This window comes from Populus nigra, chromosome 8 (genome assembly GCF_951802175.1).
Source record: "Populus nigra chromosome 8, ddPopNigr1.1, whole genome shotgun sequence".
NCBI lineage: Eukaryota > Viridiplantae > Streptophyta > Magnoliopsida > Malpighiales > Salicaceae > Populus > Populus nigra.
The window spans coordinates 979,757-993,428 of record NC_084859.1 but is presented as its reverse complement, the minus strand read 5'-3'; the positions used below and the strand labels follow the sequence as shown (position 1 = coordinate 993,428).

The window sequence follows — 13,672 nt, the reverse complement described above, 5'->3', positions numbered from 1 at the left end:
TAAGCTATAATTTACTCTTTATTTTTTAAATTGAAGTGTTAATTTACTTTTGAATAGCCCCTAGCCCTCCACACCATAAGAATCTTCTCCTAGTGGCATTCATCCATCACCTTTAGAATTATAAAAAGGGACAGATAATAAATCTTTAGGATAAAGATTCTGCTGGCTAGAGATAAGACGCTACTCTTTCTAAAATTGCAGTCAGAATCGCTGCTGATTCATAAGCTTCATGAGCATAAGGATTCTAAAAGGTATTTGATATTTTCTTATTGTATGAATGAACTATTTATATAGCTTTATATCATAGCCTAAAAAGGATTCTAATAAAAATAAAATCACAACACTAATAATAATAAAAATTATCCTAATCTAAGACATAATCCAAGATAAATAATAATAATTATTATAACTCAGAACCTCTTAAAATAGGATTTCTCGGGCTCTAAAAATTAAAATTATAAATTATAAAGAGAAAAAAATAAAGTTTTAAAAAACTCTAAATATCAAAATATAAAAACACTTATGAAAATAACTTCCATGTCTACTAAACTAAACCACTTCTTATTATTTTCTCAATTATATTTTACTCACTAAAAAAATCTTTTTGTTAGATTGATTTTCTATTTTTTTTCTTTTCTTCTAAATTATTTTATTCTTAAAAAATTTGTCAATAAAAAAAGCAATATGTGAAATGGTTAAAATTTTATTACAAAATGACCATAAACTAGCAAAATCATGCCAAAAATATGTTTTCTGAGAATTTTGGTATTTTTTTTTAATTATATTGAAAACATGGGTAAAAAATGAGTGATGAGAAATGGTATCTTATTCTTAGCCAAAATAGAACCAACACCCACTCCTCTATTCTTGGATCTGCAGAGAATAGTGAAGAAGATATTGAAGGCAAGAAGCCCTGGACAAGTTTATTTGTGATGAAGTTAGAAACACTATAATAGATAATAAAGCCTTGTTTCTAAACATCTTATTCGTTATCAGCAAAATTTCTCAGCTTGAAGTTTCTTCTTCATTTCATAGACTCGAGATGTTTATCTTCCATGTCTACTCATAGCATTAGCTTGTTTTCATACTTTGTCTTTTCTACAACAACGATGATATTGATTTTTTTGTTCTACTAAGAGGATGGTGCAAGAGAGATCGATCCTTCAAAGCTAAATGTTTAAAATGATTAAAACAACCATGGAAATGTTTAGTTGAAGTCAATTCACCATTCTTTAATTTTTTAATGGTGCGTAAGAGTTGTGTGTGCCCTATTTTTTTTTGAAATAAAATAGTAGACAACACATCGTTTATGAAAGTAGATGATGCATCATTTGTTATAATAGACAACTTGTCATATGCTTTGTGCATAATCTATCAACCATATATTGCTGGAAAAACAGGGTATGAGTTGTTTTTGGTTTAAAACCTATTTAAAGTTATTTTTAACTCAAAACACTTACAAAACATCCTAAATACCTTGATAAACTTATCTATAATCTAAAAACTCCAAAAAACAACTCAAATACCTGAACCCAAAATCATTTTTGAGGTTAGATCTGCCTCCTCGAGTGAGGAGAAAAACAAGAAACACCTATGTGAAAATCCCTTCATGAAATAGAACCCAATGACATCAATTCTAATTATTTGTGGTCAACGACTACTCTCTTTCACTTCGCTAGAATCTAATGCCCCCCCTCTCTCTTCTCACATAAAAGGATAAAAAAGATGAGACAAATAAATTTTAGTATTAAAATTGAAGTTCTAAAAACTAAAGGGACTGATCACCTATAAACCGAAAGATATGAGAGATCAAAATAAACTTTTTATATGAAATTCAAAGCTGCCACTTATTTCACTCACCCTTTTCACTTTGATCCTCTATCTTTCAATCCAATCATCTCTTAAAAAATGCAATTGGGTGCTAATTAATTGAGCTTAAAAGTGCTTGATTGTGTAAAAAAAAGTTTTGGGATCAAATTGAAAATTTAAAAAAAATTCACAATTCCAATCTACAGTTTTGGTTTTTGTTGATATCATCTTTTTTTTAAGCTATATCATCAAATTTAAAATAAACAACCAATAAGCATGTTTATAGAAAAAGTTCACCAAATAACTATTTTTAATTATAAGTTCAATTCTATCCGCAAGAGATCATGTCATTTTGGTATAAGAATATTATAGATTCAATGCTGACCTACTTGAACTTGAAGAATGAGCAAATGAACAAATCACATATCCATAAGGTCACATGACCATGATAAATCCTATTTAGGATCACTTGTAATGTTCTCTCGGGGAACCTAGAATTATTCCATAACAAATAAAACTCAGCTGAAAAAAGGTAATCAATTCGGTCATGAGCAATTCATATATTTTCAATTGGGTCCTTATTTCCACATTCCTTAACTTTTTTTTCATACTTTTCTTTTAAATGGTACTGTTTCAAGGCATAACATATGCATATGAGATTAAAAATATTAACACATATTAAGAAAAAAGATGCATTAATTGAGAAACATATGAATATTTCAAGACCTAATTGATAAGTAATTCCCTTTGGGATCCCATAAAAAATGTTTTGTGTATATAATACATAATTTTTTTTCTCCTCGATGAGCTTTCGACACCTTCCATATGAAATTGTTAAAAAACAAATGTTGAAATAACTCGATTACACATATACATGGTCTTTTAACAAGTTCATCCATTTTAGACTTGTATATCAATCCCCTTCCACTTTTAAAGAAACTACTGTTTTAGTAATATTACCAACTTAATCCAGCTATTTGGTGAAAAGATATATATATATATATATATCCTTGTTTGTTTGTTTTTGGATAATAGTCGAGGTTTTATTCATGGTGAAAAGATATGTTGTGCATGTTATCATTCAAGGTTTTTTTTGCTTTTTTTCAAACTAAAGAAAAAATATTTTTTTTAATTATAAATAAATTAGTTAAGGAAGATATTTTTTTCCTTTCAAACATGTTTACAATATTGCCTAGACGTAATTAATTTGAACTCCGATAAACGTTCATCTACGCTTTAAAATCCATCACTAAGCTTTTGCTCTCCAATTTTGGCATTAATTCTAACCAAATCAAATTTAAAGTAAAATAAGGAAGATAATCTAATTAAAGCTGGAAACTTGGTCACCATTATTGGGGAAAATAAAAATGATGTGAAACTGCATGTCTATTTCAACGTAAAGAACAACTATAAGAAAGACCAAGTCTAAATTCGTGTTGACGTGTCTCAACTTTGTAGCCCATTAATATTTTATACCAAGTTTGACACTTTCTTTGTCCCTTAAGCACGAACCGCGTCGAATTTTTATGCCTTAGAAGCATTCAATCCAAGCAAAAATGCATTCCTCGAATTTTCCCAGAAAAGAAACTTGGATTCTTGCATGCGCTTAATCGTAACAGGAACAGCCTGGTGGATAAGTGTTTGGATGCATTAGCCAATAGTCTCTGACTTTCCAGGAGATGGGAATTTCCACGTTCTTTTGCATGAAGAAGTGACTGCATTTTCACAGCACATTAATCGCAGAATCGTGATTGCATCTATGTTCCCTATATATAGAACATGTTGAAGAGTGAAGTGAGCAACTCCAGCAGCATCTCATATTTAGCTACAAGCACAGATTTCTCAAAGCTGAGCTCTACTTAAGCATCTTTATCTGTTTTTTTTTGTGCCAAGCGATGACAACACTCTTTTCAAAGTTGCTAACCAAGGTTGATATCGAGAATGGCTTGTCTATTCCTGCCAGCACTCTTGGTCCATTACCTTTCCAAGAAGGCCATTCGATGAACATGCATGTCCACGATGGTAATGGTCAGGAATGGATCTTCTCTTGCTCCATCAAGGGAAATGAGAGTGTAGGACGTTTTCTTTCCGTGGGGTGGATAGAGTTTGTTCGGGAAAGGAATCTTCAAGTGGATGATAATGTGACCATTCTCGAGGAAGTCATGAACAACCGAGCTACGGGAACATGGATCAAAATCGAAGTGAAAAGGAAAATCAGATTGTTTGGAAAGGATATTTGGGCTGATGTCAAATGATTTGGAGTGGTCACACCGCATGCTCCACCACTCCATATTGGTGATTTATTCTTACTAATAAAGTATTAGTTAGTTTCGTTAATAAATTCTTTCGGAAGAAAGATTGATATCTCAAAATCAAGTTGTAATGTTGTGCCGAATTTGATTTTCGTATACATAAATTAGATACAATGAAAGACAATTGCCACTACGTTTGCTTTATTTGTAACATTCTCGATTAGCTAGCAATAAACCAATGAATAAAGAGGGTGTGAATTCACTTGCATTTTTTTTTGTTTTTTAATGAAAATAGATGAATATATAAACAAAAAATAATGCAATCAAAATATGAAATTTGAGATTGAAAGAAAATAGTTTGATATATAGAAACACTTGATGTAGTATAAAAAACAAAATAATTTCTTGAATAGTTGAACATATTTAGAATATAATTTTTTTAATTAGTTTAACTTTTTGATTGCCTATGATTTTAGAATTTTAGATGTATAAATAAGATTATAAGTTTAAAATATGAGGGTAAAGAGAAACATACAAGAGAAAAATACTTAATAAGATTGCTTTCTTTTAAAATCTTTTTTTTTCTTTAATCTTGTTTATTGTATTTCTATCCATAAACTCCTACCACACTAAGTTTCTTCCAACAGTTGATGACGAGAAGATGCATAGAAAACCTTCATGGTTCCTTAAGATTCTTCCAACTCTTTAATACCTTTTGAGGATTTTTCAAAATAGTAGTTAGTTGGGAATTGATTAATCAGTTAAATCCGTAAAGGTACTTTTCTTATTTAGAATATAATTTTTTTATTAATTTAATTTCTTGATTGTCTAAAATTTTAGACCTATAAATAAGCTTATAATCAAAAGCTTAATGTATAAATATAAAAAAAATATATAAGAGAAAAATACTCAATACCATTTTCTTCCTCTCAAATCTTCTTCTTATTTTTTAGTTTTGTTTATTGCATTGCTAGACATAAACTTCTACCATACATATTTTCTTTTAACAGTTGGTGACGTGAAGATGCAAAAAAACCTTCACAGTCCCTTAAGACTCCTCCAACTCTTTAATGCTTTTGAGGTTTTATCCAAATAGTAGTAGGTTTAATTCTATCATGGTTGATACACATCTTGATTCGGATCGGATCATCACCTGAGTATACAAAGTGTCCATCAACATAACAAGCCCATGTTAATCGTCTCATTCAAGCATAGTATTGTTAGAAAGACTATAATTGCTAACCAAATCGACTACAAGACAGTAAAAAACCATGAACCACACATGTTTTTGCATAGAGCCAAAAGCATTAAAACCCCAGCTCTCAATTAAATTTTCCACCAAGCTTGGCTTCACGCATATGCAGCTTCACCATCTCATTACCCTATTCCAAATTATGAAGTCGAACCTCACGGCAATGAAGGAGCATATGCTAAACAGTTACAGTAGAGAAATGGCAAAGAGGGCAGCTCTGCAGCCATGGTAGTAGCAATACCTCGGTGATAGTGAAAGCTTCTGGTGTCAACTTCTCTAAAGGCTTATACATAAGCCAAGTGCATGTTAGTTATTAAATTTGTTTATCAATATTACATGTATTAAAGTTAGTTCAATGAATAATCATCCACATTAGAAATATTATAAATCTAGAAATATTATGAATCTAATAATACTATGAATCTAGAGTAAGTATTGAAGAGTCTAATATTAATTAAGTATTTTGAAGATTGTAAAAGATATTTTATAATGTCTATATATATTGTATGAATTTGATAATAAAAGATGTGAGAGTACTATTATTTAGTGTATTGTATTCTACCAAATTGTGTGAGTAGTGATCCCTTCTCTGTTTTGTCATTGTTTTTCCAACAGTGAAAGCCTTTAAATTTTGAAGGGCCTAATCCATACATGCAACTAATAGCTTAAACTGTTAGTCGAAGTTTCAAGATATAATTTATATTATTCTCTAACATAATCCTTCAAGTAAAAGCTTTTTAGGCTTGAAACTTGCATAGACCTATAATACTTTGTGCTTAATTTGTATCAAATAAATGAGGATAATGAGATTCAAACTTGTGATCGCTTGGTCATCAAGACTCTGATACCATGTCACAGAACTATCTCAATCTAATAGCTTAGGCTGTTAGTTGAGATCCCAGTATATAATTTATATTATTTTCTAACGGAAATATAGTTCATATATATATATATATATATATATATATATATATATATATATATTGATATGCAGTATAAACTTAAAGCACCAAAAAATGCCGACAAAAGAGAAGGCAAATACAAAAGAGAAAACTCTAACAAAACAGCAGCAGCCAGGTTCTACCCAGTAGCATCCTATCTGTCTTCAAACAATCACGAATCAACGCAAAGCTTGAAGACGATGCTACCACTGAAATGAAGTCAAAATTCAATGCATGTTCTTCTGGAATTTCATTGGCTAAATAGTTTCCATATCTGTAGCACAACCTTGCCAGCAGAATTCACCAACCAAGAACAGAAGCTCCAGAACCCAATTCATCCATGTAAGCCTGCCTTCATTTCATTTACACATTGTCTCAGATCAGTGAACCTAAATGCTTTCTTCTTCCATTTCAACATAGCATCTTAGCACAAACTCATAGAATCATCAAATAAATTGAACATATGATTTCTATAAACCAATCAGTCTATCTAGAAAAGAGAGACAAGTAACCAATGAACAACAAATAATCACATCCATGCTACCAGTTCACCATACCTACTTACACCTTGTTTTGCAAGATTATCTGCCATGTGATTAGCTTCTTGCAGAGTGTAAATATAAGTTACAGGACCCAGACATGATGAGAAACTTGGAGCAAGGGTTAAGAGATTCTGGTAAAACCATGATCTGATAGACTTCTTTGTCATTCAATTGACTACATTTCCAGAATCTGATTCCACAACCACTTCCTTTCCAAACATTTCTTCCTTCGATGTAGATAACTCCAAGGCCTTAACAGCAGCTAATAATAATTATGTTTCATTAGAATCTTTTATTCCAACAGGGATTGAAAAGAGTCCCAACGCCAATCCTTTATGATCAGGTAGAAAACCTCCAATACCATTAGGACCTGCTTACCAAGAGAAGAGCCATCCACATTCCATTTCAAAAACGAAGGTTCTGGAGCTGACCACAGAAACTAACGGTCGTGACTTCCTAACATTCGACCATTTTATCAAACCATCAGCACACATAAGCAAGTCAAGAGCACAATAAGGGAAGTCAGGAAATAAAGCCTTGATCCATGCAACAGAAAAACTGTCTCGTAATCAGGCTGCTTCTTGTTAAAAATCTGCTCGTTTCTTAGAAGCCAAAGAGACCAAGATATGACAAAGAAAAGCATTGACCATACTTTTTTCTTTTTTGAAGAACTCTATTAACAAGGACTTTCCACTGTTGAAACAAACTCAGCATACTTCCAAGACAGCACCGAGGGAGCCCCTACCATCAAATGAATTTAGTCCATATATTCCAATGTTTTTGAAAACGTATAAGGAGACATAAGCAATATAGTTGATACATGAATCTCCAGCAAGCAAGACCGAATCAATACAAGATGGATCAACGATGATCAATTGAAATTTGCCACGCACAAGAAATCCCAGAGCTTGGTTAAACCATGTGCACATACATTACATATACAAGGACCTCAATTTAGATGAAGTACTTAATTTGAACGCGACTGAAGCAAGAAAGTGATAAAAAGTTTCTGACATTAAATTAAATAGATAATGATAGAGAGCACAGGGGCGACAAGATGAGGGAATGCATAATTTAACAAGGTAGTCTAAAGACTAGGAATGAGAACATTATCATAAAAAAAGAAGTAATCAGAACATGTTAGAGTATACAGGGGAGTCTTTTTGGATGTTAAATTTTTGTGGGAATAAAACGAAATTGAGTTAGTTCTGATTTTATTACAGCCACAATTATTTTTTTTTTTGATTGGTCTACGAGTAAATAAAATTAATTAATTAATAAATTAAGGGGCTTTTTTGCATAAACTATTTTTAATTAAGGATGCAAAATATTTTATATACAAAATGTTTTATGTCATAACCCAATTTTAAATTTTTTAAAACATAATATATAAAAAATAAAAATAAAAATAAAAATAAAATAAAGAATAATAAAAAATAAAAAAATAAAAAAATATTAAAATTTTTAAAATATAACCCAGATTAATCAAACATGTGAGTAGACAAAACTGGAGTTTTTGTTGAAGAAATATGAGAAAATAATTTAAGAATTTGATCAAGAAAACATAAATTGAAGGTTTGAGGGTCAATAAGGATGAAATTATAAAATTGAATGTCAATTTGGCCAAAAATAAGAAGAATTCATACATTTATGGACTTAATAGAACTTTGAATTGGTTTAGCTTAATTGGAGAAATATCAAAGTTTAGGGTCATTTTTGGTCAAAATTGCAAGAAATAAAATTCTAGGGACCAAATTGAATAGGCACTGATATTATAAGGGGGTTAATTAATTTTACCATGGGTAATTTTAAAAAAATTAAAAGTTTGAGGAGTCAATTAAGGACTGAATTGATTAAATTTGAAACCAAGGGCTATTTTGTAAATGATGTAGAAATCCAGGGGTCCAATTGCATTGATCCAAAGGCAAAAGTTTTTTTAAAAGGAGATATTTTCAAAGATAAGGGCTTGATTGCAAGACATCAGAACTTCAGGAGGTAAATTGAAATGACCATCTCGGCATAAAACGTGGTTTCAAGCACTGTTCATTCTCTTCTCCAGAGAGCAGGGGAAATCCGTTCTAGATGCTATAAAAATGGCTTCGGCCAGACCCCAATTCCCCACCAAATCCACACCAAACCAGATCCAATTCATAGTCCAGGTTATCCATCATCAATCTGAGTGGCTAGTTCGGTTCCTCTTGCCCCACGACTCTCTTCTGGCGGTAGGGAAGCCCATCACCAACAGTCCAACAATGGCAGGACTACTGGTGTTTTTATTCCAGTAAAACATGGACAATTTCAAGCCGTGCTTATCCTTATCCAGTTATCCTCACGATCATTGTCCTAGGAGAGATAAGAAGGACCCGCCGGGCATAACCAGGGGTCCAGCCCTATTAAAGCAGAGGAGAGGAGGCGGAGAAAAAGGAGAGCAGAGGAAAAAAAAAAAAGCAGAGCATCAAAAGACAGAGGAAGAGAAAATCAGAGAGCAGACGAGAGGGAGGACCAGAATCAAGCAGAGCAAGACACAGGAGAGGGAATTTTGCCTTCCTTCAAAACTCCAGCAACTCATGTCCCACACAGGTAAGCCTCTCTTCCCCTGTTTTGCAATTTTAATTACCCTTTCACTGTGCAAGCATGCATGAATTATAATTCACGCAAGCTTGCTAGCTGTTCCTAACTTGGTCACTGGGTTGGCCAGTGACCAGGCTCTATAAGCTGTGCTTAATCCAGCCCTCAAAAAAGAAAACAAAAAAAACTGTTGAGACCTGGACTTGGACCTTTGAGTCGTAGCCTCAATTCTTAGATTAAGTGTATGTTTGTCAAACACATACTTCCTTTCTTAGTTTCTAATTTTTTTTTTATTTTAATATCTATCCAAATAGATCTTTAAAGATATCATAAAATTTTTTAAAAATTCAAGAACCTTATTGAATTTATTTATGGATCCCTCGCTTGATTTTTTTCCTCGATAACTTTACTTAGTATTGAGCTGTAAACTTATACCATAAAATGTGAATCTGGTATAAATTTTTACCTATCTTTTATTTTTCTCTGAAATAAAAAAATGGCTCCCTTATTACAAAAATACAAAAAAAAAAAGTTTTGCTTTCAATTAAAATTTTACTTATTTATACACTGACGCTAGAGTCAGTAATATTCGTATTCACTAATACCAAAATTGAGAGTACTTTGGTATTCACTAACGTCATAGTTAAGAATATTGACACTAGGATTGTGAATCATTTTGAACCCCCAATATTCATTGGCACCAGAGTTGAAAGTATTTGTAGTTAAATATTCACTGGTAATAGAGTAAGGAATATTATAGTTAGAAAATCAAAAGTATAATTCAACAAATCCTTAACAATTTAAGACAAAATCAGCGATACAACCTACCTCAGGTAGAATGCTTAAGGGGTGATAATATTTTTTTTACACAATAAGTTTCGTACCATACAATCTCTATTGACCAGTTAGAGTATCTAGTGATCATAATACTACGTGACGACTCATTAAACCAGACATTTTCCTCTCTAAGTTAAAGATGTCAAATATCTGTTCTTTTTCCATAGAAATCTTAAGGTCGCCGTGATGTCAGGTGTCATAACTCATTTCTAGGTTATTCTTCAAATTCATTTTTTTTCCAAAATAAAAATAAAAAATAAAATAAAGACTGACAATGTCGAGAAAGCAAACCGAGAAGAATAAAAAAAAATATACATAAAAATCAAGCTATAATTTTGAATGAAATTCGAAGCCTAATGGTACCCTATTATACCCAAGATTAAAGAAGCAATGAAGATTAAAGTTCAAATTAAATGATTATTGGAACAATCTGCGTAAAAAATAAGTCCAAGGATATAATTAAATTTTTAATAGGCCAATTGATTTAATCGAGGGCCAAATTGAAAGTTTAATCTTGTTTAAGTATTTCACTGTTAGATCGGGCTGGTTTTTGGATATATTATGCTCTTTACCACCGGCTAACATAGGACCATTGGGATCTGAAGGCTAGAATTTTGTGTGAGAGATATGTCCCTCGCAACATTTCAAGGAAAACCTGCATGCAGGTCAGTCACTGTCGCTAGCAGTTTTTACCTCTATCCATCATTGGATCCCGCTCAGTTTGGTTTTGTTTTGATCTAGGAAGATATATTTGTTAACTTGTTCTGATTTTTGGTATGTGTTGCATGATATAATGATGGTTAACTTCACCATTTAGACTTTCTAAGTTATGATTGAGTCAGGAGAAACGTTAACCTTACTGCAACTTTTGTTTAAATTAAGTTAGCAAGAATGAAATAAATGGAAAGTGTGGTGGCTTGATTTGTGTTTAACCATCAAAAGCATCCTAATTATGATTTAAATTGAAGAAAATCCTTGGTGCCTTTTCTTAGGCATGTTTAGCTAGATTATTGATAACAAGAAAAGTAATATATTGGTTGTCAAAATAAAAATAAAAAATAAAATAAAGACTGACAATATCGAGAAAGCAAACCGAGAAGAATAAAAAAAAATATACATAAAAATCAAGCTATAATTTTGAATGAAATTCGAAGCCTAATGGTACCCTATTATACCCAAGATTAAAGAAGCAATGAAGATTAAAGTTCAAATTAAATGATTATTGGAACAATCTGCATAAAAATTAAGTCCAAGGATATAATTAAATTTTTAATAGGCCAATTGATTTAATCGAGGGCCAAATTGAAAGTTTAATCTTGTTTAAGTATTTCACTGTTGGATCGGGCTGGTTTTTGGATATATTATGCTCTTTACCACCGGCTAACATAGGACCATTGGGATCTGAAGGCTAGAATTTTGTGTGAGAGATATGTCCCTCGCAACATTTCAAGGAAAACCTGCATGCAGGTCAGTCACTGTCGCTAGCAGTTTTTACCTCTATCCATCATTGGATCCCGCTCAGTTTGGTTTTGTTTTGATCTAGGAAGATATATTTGTTAACGTGTTCTGATTTTTGGTATGTGTTGCATGATACAATGATGGTTAAATTCACCATTTGGACTTTCTAAGTTATGATTGAGTCAGGAGAAACGTTAACCGTTGTCGCACGTCAGAATCCGCGTGGCGTAGGCTGACGATTTTTGTTGTTGTGTGGTTTTGCTTTGATTGGTTCGTTAGAGTCACCACCTAGTATTTAATTGAAGGCTACTAGGAAACCCGAGTGCTGGTCTTGTCAGAGATTCACGAGTAAGGGACTGGTTGTGGTTAGAAAAGGTATTAGCACCCCTAACGCACCCTACCTGAGGTAAGCTGCTTTGTGGACTTCATGTGTTAAAGAAGTTTTAAAAATTTTATCTTTTCATCGGGTATCAGAAATACAACTTACGTATAAGTTAATAATTCTTGACCGTGATCCAATCAAAATATTAAATTCTTCTTTAATCTTTGCAATTTTATCATAAATAAAAAGAAACATCTATAAAACAAATACAAACACACTCGCATACACTTTCACTATATTTTTTTCTTTCCCTTTCTTTTCTTTTCTTTTCTTTTGTTTTTGTTACATCCACACTACAAATAATAAAAATTCAATACTAAAAATAAAATTACATCAAACAATTTAAAATTACAAAACAGCCCCTAAAAACTCCATGAATTGCAGGGAAGTCCTTCTAGGATCGCTGAAATAGTGGCGGCGCGTTGCCCAACGCGCCATCGCCACTGGCCGCGCGTGGATTCACGCGCCACTGATGAAGATGGCAGAAACTGGTGGATCGGGAACCTCTTCCTCTTCTGTCTACCTGCGCCGGCGGTGGGAAGTAACACCACCTGCAAAGCCAAGAAAACGCAACAAGCAATGGTTTTTATTTCATTGTTTTCCTTCTCAGATCTGCTCCCGGTCTTCTTTCTTCCCCTTAGTTTTCTGTTCTGTCCTTCAGATGGCAGACCTGGCGGCTGAGGAAGGAGCGCTGGAGGCTGGAGGCCGGAGCTACCGGTGCAGTCGTGCGTGGGGGAGGAGCTGGAGACGCAGATCTGCGGTGTGCAGAGGGCGACGGTGATGGGATGAGGAGACGCTGCTGCTGGCCGGTTGGTTGGAGATCTGTAGTGGCCGGCTGCTGTAGGGAGGTGCAGAAGCCAGTTTCTGTCTGTGTTGCCAGAGAGGGAAGGTCTGGTGCTGGAGGGGAACAACTGGAATGGAGATGAGGGGAGTTTGTCTTCTGTGGAGGCCGAATGGGTCGGCGCCTGTGAGAGGGAGAGGCTGGGTTTTGTGCAGCCGAGAGAGGGAAGGTCTAGTGAGGAAGGGGGCTGTGAACCAGTGGGTGTTGGTGTAGCAGCTGCTTTGGCCGAGGGAAAGGGAAAACTTTGGGCGGCGGCTTGGTTTTCAGAGGGAAGGGTTCGGCCGCTGTTCTGTGGGGGCAGGGGAAAAGGTGGCTTGTTTAGTTGGTTTGGCTGGTGAGCAGGGATGAGAGCGGGTTGGTGGCGGCTAAAAGTGAAAAAATGGCCAGCGGGAGGGGGCGGCTGCTGGCTTTGAAAGTGATGGTTTAGGGTTAGGGTTTTATTTTTTGTATTTTTCTAATGTATAAAAATTGCCCCCTCCTTGTGCAAGTGTTGAAAACTCCTATTTATAGGCAAATATGTTGCTAGGTCTTCAAACTTGGTCCCTCAACTTCTTTCTTTTTGTAAATTTGATTTTTTTCTTAATTTTTTTGTATTCTTTGAAAGCGAGCAATATCAACGTCGACTCGATGAAGAAAATCAATGATTTTAAAAATGACACGTGAAAAGTCGAATGCGTTCGAAAGACCCTTACAAAATTAAATTCTTTTTTAAACGACGCTGAAAATGCTAAAAACGATGCAAATATATTAAAAAACATATTTTTTTGGATTTTCGATGTTTTTTGCTATT

The 13,672-nt window shown here is 33.6% G+C and overlaps 1 long non-coding RNA gene across 1 annotated transcript; it reads left to right on the top strand.

The window, feature by feature from the left end:
- Window positions 1–8,876: 8,876 nt before the first annotated feature.
- On the top strand, window positions 8,877–13,465 carry LOC133700745 (uncharacterized). The gene is made up of 2 exons (XR_009843471.1): window positions 8,877–9,376; window positions 12,426–13,465. It is a non-coding gene; the product is annotated as an uncharacterized LOC133700745 (long non-coding RNA).
- The last annotated feature ends 207 nt before the right edge of the window (window positions 13,466–13,672 follow it).